This window comes from Squalius cephalus (genome assembly GCF_949319135.1).
Source record: "Squalius cephalus genome assembly, chromosome: 25".
NCBI classification, from domain to species: domain Eukaryota; kingdom Metazoa; phylum Chordata; class Actinopteri; order Cypriniformes; family Leuciscidae; genus Squalius; species Squalius cephalus.
The window spans coordinates 27,832,650-27,851,370 of record NC_137146.1 but is presented as its reverse complement, the minus strand read 5'-3'; the positions used below and the strand labels follow the sequence as shown (position 1 = coordinate 27,851,370).

The window sequence follows — 18,721 nt, the reverse complement described above, 5'->3', positions numbered from 1 at the left end:
TCCTACGTCATACAGTGCGAGAGAGCTGCTCTATGCTGCACAAACGTGTGTCTACTGTGTGTTTTGGGTTTTATGTGTGGTTTCGGTAACTTATAGCGATGGAGATATGAGCTGTGTGTCATCTTAGGTTTAGATCCAGTCACTGTTCACCACAGGAGCCACTTCTGTCAGTTTTGTGTTCTACGCACGACTCAAATGCTTGGCTCTCATGACACTAATATAAAAGCTGCTGTCAGTTAATGAAGATTTGACAGATGAACTTGCACGCTTTGGACTCTTCTCGTGCCAAAAATAATAAGACTTTAGTTTTATGGATGCCACCATCTTTGATATTACTTTGGTCAGTGTGGTTACTGGCAAGCGAATACAGGCTTGACTTCCGTTTGAACGTTCATACAGACTGAATTTAAAATGCTACTGTAAGATGCTGTTTGAACGGGACATTTCGAGACTCACACACCTATAAGTAAATGCAATTGTCAATCCCAAAAACTGACAGTCTGAAGGTAGCCTCCCTCTCTGAGATGGGAATAAGCCTCTTATCTTAACGTAATGGCCTACTGAACTAGCTTTGTGCTCGAGGCAAAACACAATGGGACTTTATAAACCCTGTCCAAAGTAAAAAGAAATGTCCTGTAGCAAAAATTTCTCCTTATCAGGGTATATTGTGTGGCTATCCACAATGAAAATTACAGCAATCAGGCAATTCCTGTAACCTGATCCACACAAATGGTGAGTTTCCAAGACTATTAAAAGCTGTAATTAAGCAACAAATTTGAGATGCGTCCTGTTAAATTCGGCATGGAGACTTTTCTTCCCTATTGTAATGTATATCCGAGTGAAACAGCTTCACAAAAATCCAACAAAAAACAAACAAACAAAATTGTAGAGCTGGACCTAATGTATGTATGAGGAATTGATTGGATTTGGATTGTAGAAAGTCTTGTCATTTGTTAAGTGCTGTTATCTTTTCATGGTGACTGAGGCCCTGTTTACACGAGAACGCTCGCAGGTGAAAACGTAAAAATATTTTATCAGATGCGCCTTTCGTTTAGACGGCGACTGCGTTTTTGGGGCTTAAAAACGCAAAAAAACGAAACCACCCTCCAGAGTGGAAATCTTAAAAACTCTCCACCGTCGCGTTCCCGTCTAAAGGGTAAAAACGCAAAAGTCTGCTAGACAGTGAAGGTTGTATGCAGGCACGCAGACTTGGTGTTGTTGTGTGGCAGTGCTTCACATTGCCACCTAGCTGCCTGGAGTGCATACTACATCGAATTTCACACACTTTTGCGTCCGCACGCAGATTTCCCCTCCATAACGCTAGTCTAAACGCAGAATAAAAAGTGATAACGCAACGCCACTTTTGCGTTTTCTCTTCAGATAGTTTCCGTGTAAACATAGCTTAAGCTTTTTGTTGGGGTTGAAATATTGAGATCAAACATTGCAAGTCAGATACAATAAAACAAAAACAGCAATGTTTATAATAGATGCACTTTTAAAGAAATTCATAAACAGCACAACAAAATGCAACAATGCAGAATGTAAGGGTCTCTAGGTATGTTTTAGTACCCAGGTTTGTCACCAGGTTTCAAATTCAGATTAATAAGATTAAAAATCTGTAAACTACAGATAATTTATAGTTAATGCAACCTCAGGTCTTGTGTGCTTCATGCCAGTAGGTTGTGATACGTCTCCATCTTGACAGTGAGTGGTTTGGAAGACATGTAAGAGAAGGATTCAGGGTGTTACAGAGATTAAACTGAACTTGACTAACCAAAGAACTACCAGACAATATATTTAAACCACCATGATTCCACAATTAATCACATGTGACCATCCATCCATCCATCTTCTTCCGCTTATCCGGGGCCGGGTCGCGGGGGCAGCAGTCTAAGCAGAGATACCCAGACTTCCCTCTCCCTAGACACTTCCTCCAGCTCTTCCGGGGGACACCGAGGCGTTCCCAGGCCAGTCGGGAGACATAGTCCCTCCAGCGTGTCCTAGGTCTTCTCCGGGGTCTCCTCCCGGTGGGACGCGCCCAGAACACCTTACCGGGAAGGCGTCCAGGAGGCATCCGGAACAGATGCCCAAGCCACCTCAGCTGGCCCCTCTCGATGTGGAGGAGAAGCGGCTCTACTCTGAGCTCCTCCCGAGTGACCGAGCTTCTCACCCTATCTCTATCCGGGATCTTGTCCTTTCGGTCATGACCCACAGCTCATGACCATAGGTGAGAGTAGGAACGTAGATTGACCAGTAAATCGAGAGCTTCGCCTTGCGGCTCAGCTCTTTCTTCACCACGACAGACAGAAGCTGCTCCGATCCGTCTGTCAATCTCCCGTTCCATCCTTCCCTCACTCGTGAACAAGACCCCAAGATACTTGAACTCCTCCACTTGAGGCAGGAACTCTCCACCAACCTGAAGAGGGCAAGCCACCCTTTTCCGACTGAGAACCATGGCCTCGGATTTGGAGGCACTGATTCTCATCCCAGCCGCTTCACACTCGGCTGCAAACCGTCCCAGTGCATGCTGAAGGTCCTGGTCTGATGGGGCCAGCCTGACAACATCATCCGCAAAAAGTAGAGACGAAATCGTGTGGTCCCCAAACCTGACACCCTCCGGCCCCTGTCGGCGCCTAGAAATTCTGTCCATAAAAATTATGAACAGAACCGGCGACAAAGGGCAGCCCTGCCGGAGTCCAACATGCACCGAGAACAAGTCTGACTTACTGCCGGCAATGCGAACCAAGCTCCTGCTCCGGTCATACAGGGATCGGACAGCCCTTAGCAAAGGGCCCCGGACCCCATACACCCAGAGCACCCTCCACAGGACGCTGCGAGGAACACAGTCGAATGCCTTCTCCAAATCCACAAAGCACATGTGGATTGGTTGGGCAAACTCCCATGTACCCTGGAGAGGGTATAGAGCTGGTCCAGTGTTCCATGACCGCAGGCCTTTAGCACTCCTGATCTTTTAACTCCAAGGAGCCCCGACAGGTACTTGAAGGTTTTTTTTGTGAACTTGACTCTCTCCTTTCCCCGCCGCCTTCTATCCCTTCGTACTCCGCTCGGCGCAAGCTCTTTATGCGCTCCCTCACATTATCTCGTATCTCTTTAAGGGCAGGTTTTTTGTCTTCAGGAGCTTTGAAATATACTGTTGGCCAATGTTGATGTTTGAAATCAACCCAAACAAACACACCCCTACTTCATTGCTCCGCCTACAAAACTCACACTGCAATCCTAAAGGCTGATTTATTCTTCTGCGTCGGACCTATGCCAGAGCCTCTACGCTGTAGGCAATGCGTTGGTTTTCATTTATACTGTACTTCTGCGTCATTGTCCGCATTGACGCGCAATTACACATGCAGAGGGAGCATGTGAAACCCGAGGGAGGGGTTCAAGCAGACTAATCACAGCACTTGCAGTCCGCGTAGAATTGACGCGTTTTTACATTTTTGGAGAGGTGCACGTCAGGGCACGCTGAAGGGTACTTATGCTACACACAGCCTACGACGTAGCTACGGCGTGAGTTCGACGCAGAAGTATAAATTGGGCTTAACAGCCCTGCTCCGAGTCAATCTCAAACACCGATCCCCCTGCAAGCCAGTCGAGTGCACTAACAATGACGCTAAACACTGCATTTACTAGCAGTCGTCAGTGCGACGTTCACTAACTCATCTCCATTACACATGCAATCCAAGAGAAGATGTTTGTTTATCATAGCAGAAGCGCAACAGAATAATTCTTCACGAAAAATAAAGCGCAGATGATGAACGAATGACAAGGAAGCACAAAAAATTTACGTACAGTACACAATAGTAATTACAAACAAGAGTTTGTTGTTAGTTGCCAACAGCACAGCAGCTCCAGACAAACAATGACACTCTCAAAGCCAGTGTTACTCACGTGCGTAACCAAAGCAACCTCCGCGTCTGTTTTCAGGCCTTCCCGCTCAGCTCTCTCCAGCGCTGGACAGCTTTTCTAATATTAATGCGGGCCATAAAGCTCTTATCCAGACAAAAACTTTTATTTTCCAGTAATTTCTTCTGAGCTTTTCTCTTTTGTATTATGTCTCATCTTTATTTCTACAGTCTTTCTTCAGTTCAAATCTCCTTCTTGATCGTTCTCTCTCCTCCACCATCATACGCCCCCTAATGCTGATTGGCTACACGTTTGTTGTTGTGTCGGTCCAACTAACTTCCAAACAGCATATTTCAAAAACTACTGATCCCACCTTTAACACTAATGCATTAAGATAGTAGGCTAACTATATATGTTGTATCGTAGATACCAAAGAAAAACTCAGAGAAAACTGAAACTTATGGATGGTCTTTTTTTTTTTATTAGGACTCATCTCTGTAGCCAGCAATACACACACAAGCACACCCACACTGCGTGTTCTTCTCTGCTTTTAACAGTGCTACAGCCCAAAAACACAGTGCGCCACCGCCCCCTACTGGACAAACACAATACCACCCTTAACATACAACATTTCTCCTCCACTTGACTCAGAGGCAATCCTTCCCCAAGAAACTAAATCTTCTAGGACAATTTTACAGTGCTGATTTTTTTACATCATACAATTCATAACATTCATAATTCAATAGGTTCTAATGTTCTTTTTTGATGACACTATTTCTTATGTCACAAAGTCTTTAAGATATGCTGGTGGTTTCCTCTCTCTTACTGAACGTCGTAGACATCCAGAGGGTGCACTCTCAGGCTCTTTTCTATCTGCAGTTTGAGTCAATTCAGGCATTCTTTGAGCACTGGGTGAATCTGGCAATTGATTTCTTTGACATCCAGATTTTGAATTTCTCAGGCTCACAGTTATCTGAAGTTGGAATTGATTCAAGTGTTGTCGACGTACTGAGTGATTCTGGCATTTTAATATCAGCATCCATTGACACAACATCAGAATCATAAGGTTGAACACCCAAGGCAGCTTGAAAGTCTTTAGTCAGGATCTCTTTTTGTTGTCGACTGAATAATTGATCAACATGACATCGCACTATTTGGGCACTTTCTATTGCTACTTTATAGGATACAGGTCCTGTGATTTCCTGAATTACACCCTGTACCCATTTTAGTCCATACCCAAAGTTCCCAGTGTACATTGTATCTCCTACTTCAAAATAGCGAGATTTTGCTCTTTTTGAACTTGTTGTTTCAATTCAATTTTGCTGGTGAAGTCAGGGTGCACTTTGTCTAGAGTACATCACAATTTACTCCGCATCATCATTTCTGCAGGTGACAATCCTGTGGTAGATTGGGGTGTAATACGATAACTAAACTTGGTCTCCATATTGTTCCCAGAACTTTTTTTAAAAGTTCCTTAAAAGTTTGGTCTGCCCGCTCAGCAAGACCATTGGATGATGGATGATACGGGGCAGAAGTAACATGCGTTATTCCATTCCTAGACATAAATTCTTTGCTCGCTTCACTTACAAAACACTGAGCGTTATCAGACGCCATCATTTCAGGAATGCCATGGGTACTGAAACTCTTTCTGAGGCACTCAAGAGTAGTCGCTGTTGTTGCTGAATTTACTGGATATGCCTCAATCCACTTAGAATGGGCATCAACTCAAATTAAAAACATCTTCCCCAGGAATGGACCAGCATAGTGCACATGCACTCTTCTCCATGGCTGTCATGGCCACTCCCACAGATGAAGTGGTGCACCCAGAGGTGCTTTTCTCTGTTCTTGACACACAGTACAATCTTTTACTCAGGCCTCAATGTCAGCATCTAAATTTGGCCACCACAGGTAAGTCTCACCTGGGTGAGACTGATGTAGCTGTTCCAGCAACCCTGAACGTCCTTGCTCTGGAATGATGATGCGGGCTCCCCACAGCCGTCTTGAACACTGAGCTCTTTTTGTCTCTGTTTATAAGGTGCAAATTCATTTGTATTACTGTGATCAGGCCAACCTTTAAGCACATACTCACGCAGTCTAGAGAGGACAGGATCTCGAGTTGTCCAGTGCTTGATTTGCTCTGATGTCGTCAAAGGACAAACAACGCTGTCCAACATCAAGACATAATCCTCCTTCGATCCTTTCTCTGGAATCTCTGGAACAGGAAGACGACTAAGAGCATCGGCATTTCTATTTATTTTATTTATTTATTTGTTCTGCACGGATATCACATGGATACAGTACAAGGAGGGGAACGAAACCCAACTGGGTTTATACAGAGTTCCACTCCACTTGCATGAATAAACAAAAAAGGTACGCAGACAAATAAGTTGAATAATAAAAAGAGGGGAAAAACATATTTTCAGAAGCATGATTATCCTAATGGAAGTAACTTAAAGTTATAGATGTTGAAGGGTAAAGGTAAAGGTAAAGGAGGAACAAAAGTAAAGAGCAGCATATAAGGGTCAGTAAGACTATAGTATACTGCAGGGAACTATAACAAAAAACTATCATTGTAAAATCAAAAGGTCTTTCAACTGTTTTTTAAAGACAAACAGAGAAGACATGGATCTTAGGGACAAACTTAATTCACTCCATAGTTGAGGACCCCTAAAGCTGAGGTCAGTTTTATGACCTGAAGTTCTAGAGAACGGTAAGACAAGATTTATTTCACTATGCCTTGTATGATGGATATGAGTATCTGAAATAAAAGTAAAAAAGTGTTGTAATGTTGGTGGGAAATCTTCTCTCTTATAAATAAACTTATGAATAAATATGCATGATAAATAGACATTGACTTTCTCAATTGATAAAATCTTGTATCTGAGAAATAGAGGTGCAGAAGGAACATATTTAGAAGAGTAGGAGATCATACGCAAGAACTTCTTCTGAATTTTAGAAATTTTAGCGAGATAAGTGGGAAAAGTAGCACCCCAGACAATATTGCAATAATTCATAAAGGGAAATAAAAAGCTGTAGTAAAGCGTTAGATGAGCGGATGAGTGGATTGAAGGTAAAACAATTCTTAGAATATTTAACATTTTAGAGGATCTTGTACAGACTAGATCAACATGTTTGGACCAAGTTAAACCTTCGTCAATCAGAACACCGAGAAATTTTGTTGAAGCCACTTGAGTAACTGGAGCTCCGTCAATTTCTATACCAGCATGTTCTTTGGGGTAGAATTTATTAATATTGTGAAATATCATAAAATTACATTTTTTGACATTGACCGTTAGCTTGTTAGTGCGAAACCAATTTGATAATATTTTTAACTCGTCATTAACATGTTGGATCAAGGTGACAAAATCCTTGTGTACTGCAATGAGATTGGTGTCATCTGCAAATAATATGGGTAGGAAATGATCACAACAAAGGAATAAATCATTAATATAAATTAAAAACAATAAAGGACCCAGAATAGAACCCTGAGGAACCCCAAATGAAATTTTAGAAGTTTTAGAAAAGAAACCATTGAGATAAACAAATTGTTCTCTGTTAATAAAAAGTAATTGCGATTGTCCTTTCCATTGTCCTTGCCCGCTCTGTAAGAAATGACATACTCATATGCCCCCAACATCACTGCCCATCTCATAATTCTTTGAGAGACTGTGGAACAGCTTTCAATTTTTAGTTCATTCAGTAAACTTAGTAAAGGTTTATGGTCTGTACAGATCACAAATTTATGGCCATACAGATATTTATGTTTCTTTAATTTATTTACCCCGAACACTACAGCTAAACCCTCCTCCTCCAGCTGGGAGTAGTTTTTTGCTGCTGCTGTAAGTGTTCGTGATACAAACTCTCCGTTCCTCTTGTTCCTCTTTCCAACACCAGGGGACGTCCTTCTTCAAAAGCCTGTGCAATGGAGCAAGCAGTGTTGAGAGGCACATCTCATCTAACAAAATCTGTTGATATGCGTGACTCATATCTAACTTGCTGTATTTTTCACCTCCAGCTAAAACTGCAAACATGTCTTCCATTCGAGGAATGGGATACTGCTCCAGTGACGACTCTCTGTTAATGGTTACTCTGTAGTCTCCACAAAGTCTTTCTGACCCATCTGGTTTTAAAACAGGCACAACAGGTGCTGTCCACTCTGAGAATTTCACAGGCTCTGTAATATGGTCTTTAATCAGGCGATCAAGTTCGGCTTCAACTTTCTTTCTCATAGCAAAAAGCAGTGACCTTGATTTAAAAAAAAAAATAGGCTTTGCATTACTTGGTAAATGAATCTTAGCAGTGGCTCCTTTTAATTTTCCAAGTTTCTCTTTGAAAACTGTTTCATGTTTCCTTAAGATGTCTCCCAGATAGCATGTAACCATTGAAACAATGTTGAGTCAGTGTTGATGCGTCAACGCTGATTACATTGAAATAACGTTAGAAAGTGATGTTGTTTTACCATCACTCTTGCACCCTCAGTTAATATTGAAATAATGTTCAGATTTCAAACACAAATCAATAGTGTTAATATTGCTTCAACATTACAAAGTGATGTTGTTTCAATGTCACTTTTGCACCCTCGGTTAATATTGAAATAATGTTCAGATTTCAATCACAAATCAATGGTGTTAATATTGCTTCAACATTACAAAGTGATGTTGTTTCAATGTCACTTTAGCACCCTCAGTTAATGCTGAAGCAATGTTGAGATTTCAACCAAAAATCAACGGTAATAGTATTGATTCAACATTACAAAGTGATTTTTTATCAACATCACTTTTGCACCCTCAGTTAATGTTGAATCAGCATTACACTATGATTGATTCTACATCACCAATGCTGAATCAATACTGAAATTAACACAAATAATCAATGGTAATATTGAATCAACGTTACACTAAGATGTTGAATCTACATCACTGCTATTGAATCAACACTGAAATGAACTAAAATAAATCGATGGTAATATTGTTGAATCAACGTTACACTATGATGTTGAATCTACATCACTGCTGTTGAATCAACACTGAAATGAACTAAAATAAATCGATGGTAATATTGTTGAATCAACGTTACACTATGATGTTGAATCTACATCACTGCTGTTGAATCAACACTGAAATGAACTAAAATAAATCGATGGTAATATTGTTGAATCAACGTTACACTATGATGTTGAATCTACATCACTGCTGTTGAATCAACACTGAAATGAACTAAAATAAATCGATGGTAATATTGTTGAATCAACGTTACACTATGATGTTGAATCTACATCACTGCTGTTGAATCAACACTGAAATGAACTAAAATAAATCGATGGTAATATTGTTGAATCAACGTTACACTATGATGTTGAATCTACATCACTGCTGTTGAATCAACACTGAAATTAACTAAAATAAATCGATGGTAATATTGTTGAATCAACGTTACACTATGATGTTGAATCTACATCACTGCTGTTGAATCAACACTGAAATGAACTAAAATAAATCGATGGTAATATTGTTGAATCAACGTTACACTATGATGTTGAATCTACATCACTGCTGTTGAATCAACACTGAAATGAACTAAAATAAATCGATGGTAATATTGTTGAATCAACGTTACACTATGATGTTGAATCTACATCACTGCTGTTGAATCAACACTGAAATTAACTTAAATAAATCAATGGTAATATTGTTGAATCAATGTTACACTATGATGTTGAATCTACATCACTGCTGTTGAATCAACACTGAAATTAACTTAAATAAATCAATGGTAATATTGTTGAATCAACGTTACACTAAGATGTTGAATCTACATCACTGCTGTTGAATCAACTCTGAAATTAACAAAAAATAATCAATGGTAATATTGTTAAATCAATATTACACTATGATGTTGAATCTACATCACTGCTGTTGAATCAACACTGAAATTAACTTAAATAAATCAATGGTAATATTGTTGAATCAACGTTACACTAAGATGTTGAATCTACATCACTGCTGTTGAATCAACTCTGAAATTAACAAAAAATAATCAATGGTAATATTGTTAAATCAATATTACACTATGATGTTGAATCTATATCACTGCTGTTGAATCAACACTGAAATTAACTAAAATAAATCGATGATAATATTGTTGAATCAACGTTACACTATGATGTTGAATCTACATCACTGCTGTTGAATCAACACTGAAATTAACAGAAATAATCTTTGGTAATATGGTTTGATCAATGTTACAATGTGATGTTGATTCTAAATACATTTTGTTGAAACACTGAAAATACAACTGAAAAGGAATGTCAACCAATGTTGCCATCTGATGTACTAAGTTAATGTTGAAACAACATTAATATTTCAACTACACTTCAATGATGCGTCAACAAATTCCTGACCAAAAATTTGGCAAAAACCTTTTAAAATATAAATGACACCTTTCCAGCAGTTGAGTTAATTTATTTTATTCAATCAATCAATGACAAAAATATATTAAAAGATCATTCTTTAAAAAAGAAAGGGGGAGAAATAGGACAAAAGCATTTCAACCTTTAAAAATAAAATTGGCTTCAGAAGTCTGATGTCATAACTACAGGTGGTCCAACGGTTCAGGTTTTTAAAAATCTGTCTTACACCAGACTACTGCCTCTTTTCCTCTGGGTTCTCTGAAATCTGAAAAAGAAAGCATGATGTTACTCGAGAACAAGTCAATTCAGTTGCCACATTCAAGAATGTTAATATACTAAACACAATACGATTTGCTTTTTAAAAAAAGTTGCTGAACACAAAATATTCTAACTATGATTAAAGTATCGTTAAATTCTGATTATTTCATTTATTTTTTTTAAATCTATTAATGCTTCAATACAAAAAAAATCACTACGGCAGGGGTGTCCGATTTTATCTCCAGCCCTAATTAAACACACCTGAAGTAGCTAATCAAGCTAATCAAGGTCATTGGGATCAATGGAAACTTCCAGGCAGGTGTTGGAGCTAAACTCATGACTTCATGAAGAGGAACAAACACCTATGGGCTATAGCCATTAACAACATCTCAGTTCAATTTCTGTGAAACTACATAGCATTCAAGTAACACGTTTATCTTGTAGAATAAAAGAACGTTGGTTTTAACAATGAAAATTTCTTTAAAGGGATGGTTCAGCCCAAAATGAAAATTCTGTCATCATTTACTCACCCTCAAGTTGTTCCAAACCTGTATGAGTTTCTTTCTTCTGTTGAACACAAAAGAAGATATTTTAAAGAATGTTGGTAACCAGAAAGTTGACGATGGCCATTGATTTCCATAGTAGAAAATAAATACCATGGAAGTCAATGGCTACCCTCAACTGTCTGGATGCCAACATTCTTCACTCTCTTCTTTTGTGTGCAGCAGAAGAAAGAAATTCATACAGGTTTGGAACAACTTGAGGATGAGTAAATAATGACAGAATTTTCATTTCGGGATGAACTATCCCTTTGAGGCTGCAGATTCACCTTATGTAGAACTTAATCTCTTCAAATATCACAAAATAAAATAGCCATGTCAGTCACTTTCTTAATAAACACAAGATGTTTTTTGTTATTGTGTTTCAGTGGAAATTTCTCAAATTTAATACAGATTCAGGAATATGAATGATTACCTGATTAAGCAGTGATAAGGCACAGGATATCATCAAGTCCCAGGTCAGGTGATTATGCTGTCGACAACAACTCGGTGTATAATCAATGTCAGCATTATCAGGAGGGGGGTGCTTTCTATTTATTTATTGTCCATCTTCGTCGGCCTTCATTCCTACTAAAGGAGCAATGTGCTCTGCATGCAAGCACTGATGGATGCAAGACATGGGCTATGTTTGCAGTGTAACTTTCTTGCTCATGTTCATGTCTTCTGCACTTCAAGAAATGTGTTAAATGACGTTAGAACTTTATTCAGGAAATTCGTAATAAACTTTACTAAAGTAATGTGCATTTTTTAAGTATGTAGATGCACCATTGTTTGAAACTGTGCTAGAGAAGTCATGTAAGTATGTCAGGTGCTTCAACAAACCAGACTTCTGTATAGGATGCACCTATGTTTTCTCTCTAATGAGGAAGCATTACACTACTGAGAAGTGCACATGAGAAGTGCACATGCAAAACCAAAATGGGCGTTTACCAATCAGTGGCCAATTTCAAACTACAATAAATGTTTTTCAACCATTTTTCAACAGACTTGCTAAACCACCCCACCCCTAAACCAAGCCCCCAGTGGATAAGAGCAAATCAGGTAAAGCGGTTGAAAATGCCCATTGTGGTTTGAAAACGCCCCACTGATAGACAAACACCCACTAGTGTTCTGCAGAGATACCTGCCTGAATGATCTTGTGCTCATCAACTACAAATCACTGTTAGTTCAATATCACTGTCTCCACCCATGTGTGCTGTTGGCTTTCATCAAAATTTCAATGCTGATCCAACACACTTTAAACACTGAAATGTCAATCTCAACCAAAATTATGGTTTGGATCAAAACTCAACATTGTATTAATGTCCCCATGCTATCTGTGCGATTTATTTATTTTACTTTACTTACTTTGAAAATTAATGAATGTTAGTAGATTTAGTAACAATAAATAAAATGCAAGTAAAAAGCATGCTAAAAACAGAAATACATTATATGCACCATTGTTTGAAACTCGGAGAGTTCATGCATGTCAAACACACAAGACTTCCGTATAGGATGCACCTTGTGTTTTCTCTCTAATAAGGAAGCATCAATTAACTACTGAGAAGCCCACTTGCAAAACCAAAATGGGCGTATACCAATTAGTGCCAACTTTTAGTGCAAACTACAATTGGTTTTTCAAAAGACTTGGGGCACGTTCAAGATCAAAACGGTGCGCAACGTTTTGCTACGGTTTCCGGGTTGAACGTCATGTTTCCTGGAAACGGCGTGCACCGGTGTGCAACGGGGTTTGAGATACGTTTTCTCTTGTTTGGTGGGTGTGTCAGAACTGCAGTCCAATCAGCAGCAACATGTAGCTATATAAAGCATGCGGTATTAAAGTGAATTGCACAATGGGTTCAATGACAGTAATTTACAAATGTGTTCGATGCAGCTCGGTATACGCAACAACTGAGGATATTAGAAGACATGTTTGTCGTAAGTTTTATTGTAAAAATATAGGATATCAACATAATGATGTAGTTGTATTTTTAGCTTCATTGCAAGTGTATGACATTGGTATAGAGAAATAAACAATGGTAATTAAGTGCTTTTCCTAAAAATGAGAAAGAAAATACAGGGTATTAAAACAGTATGAACTACAAATAAAGTCTAAAGTGAGGCTAAATAGATGTTTTAGTCTGAATTAGGTAAGATGTGTGCTTCCATTTCAGTTTCAGCAATCCCTTCACTCGATTGGGATGTTCTCTTTTGTTCTGGGCGGCAAGTGCAGTAACTGTAACATCGGGCATATTTTGTAGTGTTAAACACATATTTATACCGACTTCATCAGGCTCAGAAAATTCTTCATAAAGAACACAAAGAATGGCCTTCTCAGCTGCCATAGTTGCAACTCTTGCGTCATCAGAACAGTGTGTTCAACGCATCACCGTTTCTGTTTAAAAAACGTTGTGCAACGTTTTGTCGGGGCTGAACGCAGCCCTGCTAAAATCATGAGGGCCCACCCCTAAACCAAACCCCCAGTGTATTAGAACAAATGAGGTAACACCATTGAAAGTGCTCATAATGAACTGAAACGCCCCACTGATTGGGAAACACCCAGTAGTGTTTTGCACAGATACATGCCTGCAAGATCTTGTGCTCATAAACTAAGACTCATTGTTAGTTCAATGTCACTGTCTTCAACCATGTGTGCTGTTCCCTTTCATCAACATTTCAATGCTGATCCAGCACACTTTAAACATTGAAATTTTGATGTCAACCAAAATGATGGTTTGGATCAAAACTCAATATTGAATCAATGTTACCATGCTGTCTGGGCTTGCAACAACTCTGAGCTGTCTTTCATTTTACTCACTTTTTTCCAGGTCTATGAGCCCATATGAGTTCATATGTCTATGCGATATATTGAAAATTATAAGCATATCCCATATATTGAAATGTATTATGTAATATATTGCATTATATTTTGCAGTATATTACCATATATTTTTGTTTTGTAAGAGATGTCCATAATGCAAGTGAAATTGAAATATTTGATTTCCATGTAACGATTATGTTTCTTAATTGTATGGAGTCCTTATAAAGTGCAGCATAAAAAAAAAATGCTAGATGTCACCTTTATATATTTAATATGAAATATACACCTATATTTAAAACACAATAGACTAAATTTGGGAGTAAGGTACAGTCCACAAATGTACAGTCACTTTAGTTACCTAAAGGCACCGGGGTGGTGGTGCCGCCGGCTTTGGCCCTTCATTGCTGCTTGCAGCTATATATATATATATATATATATATATATATATATATATATATATATATATATATACAGTGTTTCCTTTAGTATTTTTTTATATTAAAAATATGAAATATATATATATATTTAATATTTTATTGGTTCTCCCGTGTTTTTGATTACAACAGCCATTCTCCTGCTGGGCTTCATTGGAAGACCTGCATGACTTGCAGACATTTGTCATTTTAATACCTTTTTAATACCATTTGTCATTTTAATACCTTAACACAGTAAAACATACTCCTCATCATTTTGATTGTTTAATAGAGCCTGAAGTGCCATTAAAAGCAAATATTGTGCAAATATCCTCTCCGGACATCACTTTTGGCCATTACTGTAGGCCCATCCATCCATTAAATCCACAATCAAGTAAAGTCACACACATTCCAGCAATGCATGTTGTTGTTCCAAAACACTTTCTTAAAGTCCCCATGTGGTGAAAATCCAGCTTTTAATGTGGTTTATATGTCTATGTGGTGTTTTTAATATGCTTTAAAACAAACCATGTGCAATTCACAAGTCAACAGCATTGCTGAGTATTTTCTCCTTAAAACTGCACCAAAGACAATCTCAAAAACGCGGTTTGAAATCGCTTGTGTTTCTGACGTCACAAACTACCTTGTAACCAATCAGATCAACGTGTGATTGTCAACGAGTGGATCTCTGAGCTGCTGTGAGTGAGTGGCGGGGCTCAGTTGCATATTCATTGAACCGCGTATACTAAATGAAGAAAGGGTTTTAGAGTTACATTCAAGCTATTTTAAGGCATGAAGATTTTTTTTTTCAAGGTAAAGACGTTTAAATATGTGACCCTAGACCCCAAAACCAGTCACAAGGGTCAATTTTTTTAAATTGAGATTTATACATCATAAAGATGTTTACTGTAGGAAGTTTCTAAAATATCTTCATGGAACATGATCTTTACATAAAATCCTATTGATTTTTGGCAAAAAATAAAAGCGATAATTTTGACCAATACTGTCACAATTATGTTCTGTCTTGTCTTTTCTGCACCTGTTCTTGTTAGTCCCTTATTAGTTAACCTTCATCCACCTGTGTCTAGTTAGTTCCCTCGTTTACCCTGTGTCTATATTCTCCTCGTTTAGTTCAGTCCCTTGTCGGTTATTGCTCGTGTCTATGTATTACACGCTGTTTCGTCCTGTTTACCTGCCTGTGTACATTAAAGCTCCTCTGCCACCAGCTCCGTTAGAGGCGGAGTCCCCAGCTACACCTCGGGCCTCCAGGCCCACACCACCACCTCGTCCTGTCAGCCCGTCGCCCTCACCTTGACCCACCACTCCTTCATCGCCTCCGTGGTCCGTCTGCCCGGATGCTCCGCTGGGCTTGCTTGACACTCCAGGTCGGCCTTCAGCGGTCGACGCCCAGCCGCAGCCACGGACTTCCGGGATTCGGGCTGCGCCCTGCACCCCTTCGGCACCCCTGGACTCCTCCCTTCCTCTGACCTCCCCGTCAGCCTCCCTCACCGCATCGTCACCCTGGTCATCCGTCCACACGTCACCTCCACAGTCCTGCAGGTCAGCGGCTCAGTTCCCGTCTTCCGTGTCTACGGTGTCGCCATGGTCCGTCAGCCGCTCAGTTCCACCGGTTCCTCCACCGGTTCCTCCACCTCTCACCATGGTTTCGCCTCTGCCGATCAGCCCCAGGGGTTTGGCCGCCCCCTCTGTCTGGACTCCACCCTGGCTCCTCCCCCCGTCTGCGCCACCATGGTGCCAGTGGCCGACTTCCCCAGGGTCCAGTCCATCCCCAGCTCCAACGAAACATCCTTTTTTTCTGTTTTTTTTAACTTCTGTTATCATCACGGCGAGATCATCACATCGCGCCTATCCGAGGGGGCTGTAATGTCACAATTATGTTCCGTCTTGTCTGCACCTGTTCTTGTTAATTCCTTATTAGTTAACCTTCATCCACCTGTGTCTAGTTATGACTTGTTTCCACTGAGCGGTACGGTACGGTACAGTACGGTATGGTACGCAATTATTTCCGTTTCCACTGTCAAAAGTTGTGAATGGTACCAAAATGCCGAACCGTACCGTACCACTTTTTAGGTACCCTTCCGTTGGGGTAACTAGCACAGTGGTACGATACTAAAGGGTGGAGCTAGACTCACTGAAGAACGTTGATTGGTTGACAGAGTATCATCTCTTGCGCATGCTACAAGGGTAATGGTTGACAGAGTATCATCACTTGCGCATGCTACAAGGGTAATGACAACATAAGAAACGCCATTTTTTTAATATGCAGTTGAAATATAATACTACTGTTTTTGTGTCACGAAATGTAGTTTTAAGAGTTTTTCAGGCGAGAATGTAGTTGTTTAAAGCTCAAATCTGTGGTTTATTTATAAAGATTTATGAAAATTTGATCCAGGTTGTGAGATCCAGGCGATCACCGGGCACTCGGCGCTCATGTACCCTGCCTGGAACAGCCTTTCCTTGGCTAGTCGTTCTGACGTTTGCCGCTTTCTCTGGCGTCTCTGTAGTGGTTAAACATGAGATATAATTCGTCTTGTGTATATCTAACGGGCGATATTTGGTCTTGTGAATCTATAATTTGTTCCCTGGCCAATCGTTTTGGCTGAGGGCTGAGTGAAGTTTCATAACTTTATATATTTAAGCTATTTAACTTTACCGTTGTAAGGTTAGACTAGAGCGCTGACTTTGTATGTTTGACTGAATTGTTTGCTTTATTTCTTATTGTATAGCTTCTTGTACCTTTTACTTATAATGGCTATTATTGATAAAACTGAAATTTAACAAAAAGAGACTGGGTTGAGTTTTGTCATTTTAAATTTTATTACAGTGAAGATGATCACTGTAATGTTGTTTACTGCAACATCTGTTGTTTAGTACAAATGCACATATTGCCCGGACCATATTAAAATGTTTAATATTTTTATATTATATTTAAACGAAAAGAGGTAGGGTTGTGTTTTTTATTTCGTTTTGTTATAAATAGGCTAACGTTACATGCAGTGCATATAATCAATACGCGTTGCCTGAACCGCATTTGTGTGGCTATAATGTTTAAGATTTCTTTAAATGAAAACGAAAAGAGGCAGTGGGGTGTTTTATAACATAGTTTGTTTTATTGTTGCCTAAAATATGCATACAGAGATAACCGGAGTAGCAGAGCGAGCTGAGTGACGCAGAATTACCGGACTCGCATCCTCGGGAGTCATTCTCCTGAGTCGGACTTCCAAACTTTGCGTACTTGCTATAGAGAAATGGTGACAAACACGCCGAGAAGCAAGAACAAGATCTGCTGTATGTCATCCAATGTTGTTTATGTCGCTTTCTTCTTGTGACGTCGATCGCTTCTTTCTGGCATAGGCTACACCACACCTATTAAGTAAGGGTACTGTTGGCAGTGGAAACGCTAGCTGATTCATGGTTTACTGACCCGAACCATACCGTAGTGTACTGTACCATACCGTACCGCTCAGTGGAAACGAGCCATTAGTTCCCTTGTTTACCCTGTGTATTCTCCCCATTCAGTCCCTTGTCGGTTATTGTTCGTGTCTATGTATTACACGCTGTTGTGTCCTGTTCACCTGCCTGTGTACATTAAAGCTTTGTTATATTTTTGGAATCAAGCTTCGTCTGTCTGCTTCATCAGCCAAAGTGTGAAACATACAATGTATTGTTGGCTATTGCCACAAATATACCCATGCGACTTGTGACTTGTTTTGTGGTCCAGGGTCACATATGTCATATGTGGTGATCAAAGATGAGTTTTAGGGGATACAATTTTTGAATACAGGGGGACTTTAAGATCTTGCAAGCTTTTAGACTGGTGTGATAAAGCTCATAATTCTTGAGCATCACTTATTGTCTGATGAAGGAATTGCTGTATTTGTGAAGCATTATTTGGTTTAAAAATACAAAGGTGATATGTATTAATTTGTATTTACACTCTAATGATTACAATTTCAATGCATTTTTGCTGTGAAATGTCACTATCATTTGTCTAATTGAGAGAAGTCAATGATTTCTGTGAACTCTTGATGATTTCTGCAAATCACATTAAGATTATTTTTCTTTATTCTCAATTCAAACACCTCATTATCAAGGTATATCGTAAATCTTATCATTAACGCTTTAGTGATATCTACATAAGACCTTAAATACGTGTAGGACTCACTTCATAACTTTACTTCTCATAATTAAATATTGTAGGAATTACTATAATACATTAATGTTATAATATCATCTATATGTGATTTACAGTCTGGAATATGCTGCTGTCATCAAGAATCAGAAGCAAGGTCACAGAGTTGTATGTCGGACTGACCTGATCTTGGGATCATCTCGACTTCGGACGCTCTGGTTTCTGGATGTGTTTTTCTCCAGTGGAAGAGGAAGTCCTGAGCCTTTATTA

The 18,721-nt window shown here is 39.4% G+C and overlaps 1 protein-coding gene across 1 annotated transcript in view; it reads left to right on the top strand.

Annotated features, from left to right (window-relative positions):
- LOC307153186 (coagulation factor XIII A chain-like) overlaps positions 1–18,721 on the top strand; it is a 131,389-nt gene that overhangs the window by 22,159 nt on the left and 90,509 nt on the right. The window lies entirely within an intron of this gene.